The sequence below is a fragment of the Somniosus microcephalus genome, unplaced genomic scaffold, assembly GCF_052327205.1.
Source record: "Somniosus microcephalus isolate GS21.2 unplaced genomic scaffold, FLI_Smic_1.0 unresolved_chr1, whole genome shotgun sequence".
In the NCBI taxonomy this organism is placed as follows: domain Eukaryota; kingdom Metazoa; phylum Chordata; class Chondrichthyes; order Squaliformes; family Somniosidae; genus Somniosus; species Somniosus microcephalus.
In genome coordinates, this window is record NW_028225179.1 from 16,972,366 (window position 1) to 16,982,537 (window position 10,172).

The window sequence follows — 10,172 nt, forward strand, 5'->3', positions numbered from 1 at the left end:
GATTTCCTCCTCCACAGTATTGTTCCTAATTTGGTTAGCCCAATCTATATGTAGATTAAAGTCACGCATGATAATTGCTGTGCCCTTATTGCACGCATCTCAAATTTCCCGTTTAATGCCATCCCCAACCTCAGCATTACTGGTTGGGGGTCTGTATACAACACCCACTAATGTTTTCTGCCCCTTGGTATTTCTCAACTCCACCCATACAGGTTCCACATCATCAGAGCTAATATCCTTCCTTACTATCGTGTTAATCTCCTCTTTAACCAGCAATGCTACTCCACCTCATTTAAGTTTTTGCCTGTCCTTCCTGAATAATGAATACCACTGGATGTGGAATTCCCAGCTTTGGTCACCCTGGAGCCATGTCTCCGTAATTCTAACTACACCATATCCAGTTACATCAATTTGCACAGCTAATTCATCCACCATATTACTAATGCTCCTTGTGATAAGACACAAAGAATACAGGCTTGCTTTTTAACAATCTTAATCATTTTAGAATTATTATTTACTGTAGCCCTGTTTGATTTACACCCTTGATCTCTCTGCCTTCCACTTTTGCTTTTCTCCTTCCTGTCTTTTGTTTCTATCCTTGCTTCCCTTTCCTCTGTCTCCATGGACAGGTTCCAAACCCCCTGCCATTTTAGTTTAAACCCTCCCCAACAGCACTACAAAAACTAGGTCATCGGTCCCGGTCCCGCCCAGGTGCAAACTGTCCAATTTGTACCGGTCCTACCTCCTCCAATTTGAAATATGTTTATCTTTTCCTAATCCCAGTTCTTTATATGAGCAGTTTCCTTGAATCTGCTCACAATTCTCCCCATAACAACAAGTTCGGCGGTAGGAGGGACCGCGTGCCCTAATGCATAAGGTGTCTGATTTTGGTGTGAATCGCTCCTTTATCATAAAATTACATGTTCGAGTCATGCCGTGATCGTTTAAATAATGGGGCAAAACGTTTTGTTCCCTGTTCTGAATCTGGCTTCAAACCGACCATTTCTGACAGACCCTCACATAAAGATACCGGAGGGCCTTTTGCTTACATGAAGTTGTTTGTACATTTTCAACATTGTAAACCTGTGAGCACGGGCAGGAGAAGCGGTGAAGGGGAATTCCTTTCAGAGTAGGAAATGGAATGGTTGAGCGCAGTGTATGCATGAGATGGGGTGGCCGAGAGGCAACGGACTGCTAATGCATTGTGCTGTGCAAGTGTGGGTTCAAATCCTATTGTCGTTGTTATTCCAATACACGTTTGATGCTGATAAACCTTCCAAGCATTTCACTGAATTTTGCGTAAAGTAGGCTTTGAATCTGAATGTCGTCAAAATCACACTAGTGATGCAGGTCTGTGCCCCTGCAATCTCGTTAAAATTATAACAGACCACTAGAGTTCTTCAACTTCTTGAATGAAGGTGGAGCAGAAATTGCGAATTGGAGATTGAGAACCATCCCGACCTCTTTCGCATTGGCCCCAAATGAAATTCTAGCAGGAACAAAGCCAAATAATTAGGGAGCAGAAACAAAACTTTATCGTTTAGGAGGAAATGTAATTTCAAAAATATTTATCAAACTTAATGACGAGATTTTATCTTTTAGTGTCTTTGGTTGAGAGATAAATAATGGACAGTACAATGGAGAGACATCCTTATCCTTTTCGGCATACTCTCATGGGGTCTGAGGCCTCGGTTTAACGCCATACCATAATGACGGCACCGCCGACAGTGCAGCTCTCCCTCAGTACTGCACTGGAGTGTCAGCCAGGATTATGTGTTCAGGTCTCTGGAGAGGGGCTTGAGTTTGCTACCGCTGAGCCACGGCTGACACCTAATCTCAGTTCATTTGGCTGGAGTGAAATGACGGAGATAAAGGGAAAACTGAAGGTGGAGTAAAACTTCAACTTGACGCCCTAGAAAAACTCGCGCAGCGTAATCGGCCGCCCGATTTATGTTTCCATCGATTTCATAAGGAATGTTAATCAGGCCTGTCTGTAATGGGCGAGGTCGTGGTCAGTCAAGGATCACTCTTTGTCTGTTTAAACCGGGCGTGCTCAGAGTCCCGGATCATTCAGTGTGTTCGTCTTTATTAAAGAAAGGCGATTCCAGCTGTGATGTCTGAGTTGTTGAGTTTTTTCTAAATGTGGCGAGGCTGGTCCGGGATTTGAACCCTGGACCTCTCACATTTTAAATAGCAAAAATCCCAAATCGAGAGTCATCCCCCAAGACCAACGAGCTGCCGATTTTTGTATGAAATCGCATTAGGTTTCTCTGCTCTAGTGCGAGCCCAGTTCACAGAGGACCTGTTCATTAATTTGAAATATGTTTATCTTTTCCTTAATCCATGTCTTTATATGAGCAGTTTCCCTGAATCTGCTCACAATTCTCCCCATAACAAGAAGGTCGGTGACAACCTCATTCGGGATTTGGTGTTCGGGCGATTGTCTGTACGTAACTTCCGTCCTTGCAATTCTCAACATCATGTTCAGCTGAATCGTTGTTTGTGTTCAACGTGATGTCGGAAACATGTACAGATAAAACGTGAGTGCACACACCTTCTCGTTTGTGCCAAAGGCTTAGTAAACTGCGTTGACATCGAATCTATTTCCTGCACATTATTCTTTGCCTGATAGTTGCTGGTTTAAGAGTCAAAACTGGCCCCACATTCCCCCCTGTCAATAAGTAACACCAAAGGGCTCCTTTAAAGCTCCCATCCGTTATTGCAACACGGTGGGCCCACGTGGAACAGCTAACAAGTAGATGGTTTGTACCTTCTGCTCCGGTCGAAATATCACACCGCAAAACTATTGACTGCTCTAGGTGAGGCTCGAACTCACAACCTCGGCATTTCTCCGAGCAACCGTACTGTTATATAAGTACCGCGCGCTAACCGATTGCGCCACTAGAGCTACGCTTGGGTAAAGCTTGTTATCCGTGCACATTTACTTGCACATTTCAGGTTGTCTAATCTTGCGGGGGTGCAATGTTTTTTAATTGAGGCGCATTTGCTGGGTTTATATGAAAGAGTGAAGCAGGAGTTACTCTCATGTGTTAGCGAGCTGGGGAATTTACCAAAGGCTGCACCAGATCCTGGTGTCATAAACACTGAACATTTATACGCAACTCCTAAAACACAGTCTGCAAAATGTGAACCGATGAAAATTCATCACATGCAAAACAAAAAAAGTTTTAAAGTTGAGCCCATGATTCGTTAACCATGTGAGGTACCGGTTGATTAATGACGATAACAACAAACTTCTCACACAGTCTAATGAGATTTATTTAATAGAATAAACAGTTTTCTTAAAGTTAACTCCTCGATGGGGAATGGAATCCGTATCACAGGGTAAGAGTATTTGTAGATTACAATTGCTGTTCTGAGCTGTTTCTCTAATTATTTAATGAGCAGCAGTTTCCGAAGGTTATCACTTCTGTCTAAAGTGCAACAGGTCCCTGGTTCAATCATGTTTTACCGGTAGAGATTAATAAAATACATTTACAGCCACGCGGTATTCTCCTTTTCTCTATACACTTCTGTAAACACTCAAAATCAACAGAGATGCCAACAGTGTGAGAGATCATTACAGGATCCTACAGCGCTGCCTCGGTTAACAGCACCAGTTCAGAGCCGCATTTCAGACCCGGCAACAAACCCATGAGTTTGTTTGCTGGTCCCCAGCTCTGGGAGTGAGTGAGGCCCGAGACAGTAGCGAAGTTCAGGCCGCTTGTCCGGCCCCGCTCTCACCAAGCGCCCACTGCCGGCGGACAGCAGCGATCGCAGCCTCAGAGAGCGTAAACTGCCCATCGCTGTGATACAAGAAATCACTGAAGCAGAGGAGCGCAGGGATTTGCATCTGCAGCGTGTAGGTGAGGATGTAAAGTTTGATTTCGATCGACTCATTGTTTTGGACCCGCTGAAATTGAATCTCTCTCCGGCAGATGTTGCAGCTTTACGTATGAAAAGTGCCCTCGAGGTGCAATCGACATATTTGGAGATGCCGTGTAGTGGAACAAGTTAAAGGATCAGCAGAGTTAATGCCGAGAACAAATTAAACAGTAGCTCAGGTTGAGGAACCTTGCACTGGCGAAAATCCTGGACGGAGATTTAGAGGAAGCGACCATGGGAAGAGCTGTACTGTGATTCTAACACTTCTCCAAGCACATTCTGGGCAAGTCATCGACATTAAAAAGAGGGCTTGGAACCGGAATGGAACTGCGGGCACACATCTCAGTCAAAATGCCATGGACAATACATGACAAATCTATTTGATTTTACGTTTGATAACCAGTTGATTGGGCCTGTATTCTAGACAGAGCGACTCTTAAGTCTAGGGTTATGAATCTCGCTTTGTGGATCGTAGATTGAAATTTGCGAAAGGTCCCACGTGAGCCTCTTTTTAACGTTGACTTCTAATATTGGACTTGCGCTCAAAATTTGTTCTAATCCACCCAAGAAATGATCGTTCAGGACCCAAATCATTCTCCATCAATCTCCAGCGGCTTAGGAGGAAGGTCAATGCAAATATCATGTAAATATCATGGCTTTAAAGACAAACAATTAAAGTATTTTTTATCAAGCAATCACAGGTGATGGTTGTAAGTATATTTGTGTGTGTCCATATTAGATACGAACGTATTTGTGAGTTGCTGTTGTGTTAGATGTAAATGCATTTGCACTTCTGTTCGTTACAAATATATTTAGATGTACCTGTGTTATTTATTATTGTATTGAGTGGGGGAATCTGTGTCAGTTATAAATGTATTTCTGAGCGCTGCAAATGTTCAGTCCGGCCCCATTCTACCTTCTCATTGCCCCACGTGGGACACGGCAGACCATCTGTTACATCCGGATTCATCTTTTGCTTTTATTGATATTTAGAAAATGTGAGGTTTAGAAAGCAATAACCCTGCATCCATCAGCCTCTCTGATACCTCCTGAGCGTCCCTTACTCTGTCTTATAGGCCCTGAGCGTCCCTTACCCGCTCCAGAACCTCATGAGCATCCCTTACCCTGTCTCGTACATCCAGAGGGTCCTTTACCCTGTCTGGTACATCGGGAGCGTCCCTCATCCTATCTGAAACATCCGGAGCGTCCCTTACATTGTCTGGTACATCGGGAGCGTACATTACCCAGTCTGGTACATCCGGAGCGTCTCTTACCCAATCCGATGCATCCGGAGCGTCCCTTACCCTGTCTGATACATCCGGAGCGTCCCGTACCCTGTGAGATATATCCAGAGCGTCCCTTACCCTTTTTGGTACATTTAGACTGTGCCTTAACCTGTCTGGTATATCCGGAGCGTCCCTTACCATGTATGGCAAATTCGGGGCGTCCCCAAAACTGTCTGGTACATCCGGAGCGTCCCTTACACTGTCTGTTACATCCGGAGTGTCCCTTACCCTGTCTGGTAAATCCGGAGCGTCCCTTAAACAGTTTGGTATATTCGGAGCGTTCCTTCCCCTGTCTATTACGTCCGGAGCGTCCCTTACTCTCCTTGATAAATCATGAGCATCCATTTTCCTTTTTGACAACCAGTTTGCCAAAATTGCATATTTCACCCTTCATCCGCAGCTATGTAGCGCTTCCCGTCGATCACGCTGATCAACTGTTTAGGGAAAAGCATCAACTACTAGGTGAACAAACCTAATTCTTCAGTTAGCATCCCCAGGGCACTTCATTTCCCAAGGAACGTTCTTGTACAATCGGGCTGCTTTGGTTCCAAAAGCCGGCCCTGCTTTCGCAGAGCTTGTCTGTCGAGAGGTCCCACAGGTCTAAATCTATCGACTGGTTTCAATGCACCAATTCAGATTGGGGTGAATGGGACCTTTGCCCCAGGATCAGCGGTGGGAGCAGAGCATACTTAGCGGTTTAAGTAGGAGAAAGTGAATGTTAGATTAAGGTAATACCGCAGGAAATTTACAATGACATTGAAGGAGGAAAATAAAGGAGGGCTATTGATTGTGGAAGGAAGAGAAATCTGTGCCGTGACTCGGATTCGGACCGAGGTTGCTGTGGCCACGGTGCAGAGTACTAACCGCTGTACGATCATGGCGCCACACATCAACTACTGGAGCTCTGCTCTGACCACCACAAAGTAACACATGGCACTGCTTAGAGAAGATGGAGAATAGGTGAAGAGTTAAAAATCAGCACCGCCAGAAATTAGGAAGTGGTGAAATTCGACCCACGCCCCGCAGCGACTGGAGCCTTCATCCAGAATGGCAACTAGTGCAGCCGCAGTTACATTTATAAGAATTTTAGCCTTTTCACACGAGAAGCAGCTCACCCCTAGAGATTCATTTTAAAAAATGGCCCAGCTGGGAGTCGAACCCAGGATCTCCTAGTGTTATTAGAGACAAACGCTTTGACCAGCTAAGCCAAGGGGCCGAATCCCAAAACAATTTCTCGCCTCCACTCATTGATATCTATCAGCTACCATTCACTGTCTTCTGGACTCTCAGGCCATTTTTTATTTCTCTAGCTCTCTTGTCTATTCCTCCACGTGTCCCGATGCTGTCTGTATCTCCCGCTTAATTTACCTCAGTGTCAATCTGTGAGGTGATTCTGAATGATTACCCTATGTTTGTGTCTTATATGAAATAAATGCGGGGATCAGACAATACTTCCTCTGACACTGGGGAACTAATGAGCCAACATTTATAACAAGATATTGTTTATTGTGATGCAGCTAATACAATGGCCCAGTAATTCCGTTCCAAACGCGTGAGTACGGAAGGGGTACTCACGCGTCTGGCCGGAGGAAATGCCGGCGTTCAGCATGCACAGCGCATGCGGAGAAAACCGGCATTTCCAGTCCTCTGAACGAAGGGGTTCAGAGGCACAGCGCGTGCGACTGCACAGGCAGCGCTTGCGCAGTGAACTTGGACGATTTCATTCATGGATTCAGTGAGGGTAAGTCCTTACAAGTTACACATGAAAAAAGCATGTGTAAAGCTGCTCCAAGGCTGCGGAGGAAGATATATTTTATCGTGGAGCTTCTGAAAGGCAATATTTTTGTTTGGGAAAGGGAAGATAGTTATTGTAAGAAATGCTGAGGTAAGTTTTAAAGTTTAAATTTTTTTTTTAAACGGGTTTTCAGTACGGTAGGTAGAAGGAGCAATTGTGGCTGTGTGAATTGAATGTGAAAATGAGTGTTCTAAAATGAGTAATGTAACGTTTCCAGCACTTTTAAGAAAGAAACTTTTCATCAGTAATAAGTAATTATGTATGTATGTCCGCATATATTCCTTTATGTATATGTATGTATGTTTTATATTCCTTTACTTATGTGTATGAATGTATGTTTTTAATTATGATTTTCCAATAAGTTACTTTCTCTGAAAGTCATAATTAAATAAATACATTCATACACATAAGTAAAGGAATATATACATACACGCAAAGGAATATATACAGACATACATACATAATTACTTAAAAGAATATATTACTGATGAAAAGTTTCTTTCTTAAAAATGTTGGAGTCATTTTTACATTTAATAAACACAGCAAATTCAATTCACATAGCCACAATTGATCCTTCTACCTACAGTACTGAAAACCCGTTTAAAAAAACAGAAATAAACTTTAAAACTTACCTCATCATTTCTTAAAATAACTTTCCTCCCTTTCCCAAACATAAATATTGCCTTTCAGAAGCTCCATGATAAGAAATATCTTCCTCCGCAGCCTCTGGAGCAACTGTACTCATGCTTTTTTCATGTGTAAGTTGTAAGGACTTGACCTCACTGAAAGCATGAATGAAAGCGGCGAATTTTACTGCGCACACGCTGCCTGTGCAGTCGCACGTGTTCTGCCTCTGAACACCTTCGTTCAGAGGACAGGAAATGCGGGTTTTCCCCGCATGTGCTGTGCATGCTGAAAACCGGCATTTCCTCCGGCCAGACGCGTAAGTACCCCAACCGTACTCGCGCGTTTGGAAGGGAATTATTGGGCCAACATTTTACATGTCAATAAAATGAAAAATTTAACAATTGCACGATTTGCCCCCTCGCATCTGCGACTGAGGGTCCAAGGAGGTGCATTGCGCAAGAGGTCATCATCGTACATATCCTCACACTGTTCCCTTTTGGAAACTGTATGAAGTGGTGGAAGGATTTATGGCCGTGATTAATGCTCATTCCGTGACCGTAACCATCTTTGAACCAGCCATTAGGGTGGTTAGTCCTATGGCGTGAGGGTTTTACGGGCTCCCACAACCCATCTGAGGGGGGGGGGCCACCCACGGACGCAAGTATCCCGCTGGATGTCCACCCAGAATTTATAGTTGGAGCTCCGACTCCACTTGCCAGGACTGTCTGGAGCGGGGTTCGAAACCCTACTCCTTCTGGCCCAGCGGCGGGGATGCTTACCGCTACGCAAAAGGCCCACTCCGTGCAAAAGGTGACACCCATACGTTTCCTGCGCCTTTTCCCTCCCCGTGACTGGAGCCCTATGCTGCCACTTGAAAGACCAAGCTATCATCTGTCCTTTTTGCGGCGCCTTTGAATTCTCATTACCAATGATGAGCAGGCACTGCGCGTCCACCTCGTTGAGGAGATTGCTGAGGTCATCATCAGTTCAATTGTGAGTTCTTCTAATGCCGTGAATTGTGCTCATTCCAGCCATTTCACGTTGCTAATCGGATTGGGCATTGGCGTAGCGGTAGGATCCCCGCCGCTGGGCCAGATGGGTGTAGGGTTTTGAACCCCGCTCCAGACAGTCCCGGCAAGTGGAGTCGGAGCTCCGGCTCTAAATTCTGGGTTGACATCCAGTGGGATATTTGCGTCCGTGGGTGTGGGTGGCCCCCCCTCCTTGTATAGCTTGTGGGAGCCCGTAAAACACTCCCGCCATAGGACTAACCACCCTAATGGCTGGTTCAAAGATGGTTATGGTCACGGAATGAGAGTTAATCACGGCCATAAATCCTTCCACCACTTCATACAGTTCCCCAAAGGGAAGAGTGTGAAGACACGTATGACGACGACATTGCTAAATAAATAAGTGGAATTAAAAAAATTATTTTAGGGCTTTGAAAAGTCTTTAAATTGCTTTAATTCCGTTTAAAACTACTTCAGATTCTTCAAAATAATGTAAACGTTTTTAAAAGTTTATAAAAGTTACCAAAATCTTCAAAAAACTTCCAAAAACCTATTTAAACTGCTGCTTTGCATGTAAAAATGCTTAGCAGCTTGTCAGAAACATTGGGGGCTGTCCTGTTAAACTGAGACCTCAAGGGGCGTGTCTCAGTTGCACAGCGCGCTACAGGCTTCGCGCTGGCTGCACTCCTGGGCGGCGTGACATCAGATGCTGCCCGGGATTCTTCAGTTTAAAAAAGGAATTCCAGGCGTCCCTGGAAGTGAACGGCAGGCGCGTCGGGTGTGTGCATATCGGGGCCTTGCACGCGCCGCAAGTCCCCGACCCGAATTTCTGCCCCAATATTCCATCTTGAAAGATTCAGGTTCAATTCTATGCAAAAGAAACATTGACCCCAACGTGTTTGCAATTGGCCGCGTTTTAATTTGACGTCACAAACGCCACCATTGCACCTCAAGGTGATTAATATCTAAGAAACAGAGAAGTCATGAAGTGAAAGTGTATTTCTAGAAAGGGTTGTGAGACTGTGGAATGCACTGGCACAGCAGAGCAGCAGATTGAAAACAAGGTTTAAAAACCAGCTGTGTGTGGGAGGAAGGGGAGAGGCTGGCAAGACAACCACAGAAGATCACAACAGAAAATGCTGGAAAAACTCAGCAGGCCAGGCAACAGCCGTGGAGAGAGAAATAGAGTAAACGTTTCAGGTCAAAACACTTTCCCAAGACTGAAAAAGCACAGGAAATGGAACAGATTAAAATGCCAGGCTGGGAGAGAACAAAGGAGAAGTGAAGAGACATTAGGAGATATTCAAAATGAGACAAGATGGTGATAGGAGTAGTGGAGACAAAAGATGGCTCTAGATTAGGTGTAAAATTCGCTGGCAGAATTGGAGACAGCTGGAATGTGGGTTGAGAAAAAAAGGGGGAGGGCAAAAATAAAGGTGTAGATAAAAAATATAAGTAAAAATGTAATGGGGGCCGAGGTTATAATTTGAAAATTTTGAACTCTATGTTGAGTCCGGAAGGCTGTAAAGTGCCTAATTGGAAGATGAGGTGCTGTTCCTCGATCTTACACTG

General features: G+C 44.6%; 1 non-coding gene across 1 annotated transcript; it reads right to left on the reverse strand.

Annotated features, from left to right (window-relative positions):
- Positions 1–2,811: 2,811 nt before the first annotated feature.
- Positions 2,812–2,908, reverse strand: trnai-uau (transfer RNA isoleucine (anticodon UAU)). The gene is made up of 2 exons: positions 2,871–2,908; positions 2,812–2,847 (listed from the first exon to the last, which is right to left on the reverse strand). It is a non-coding gene; the product is annotated as a tRNA-Ile (tRNA).
- Positions 2,909–10,172: the final 7,264 nt, after the last annotated feature.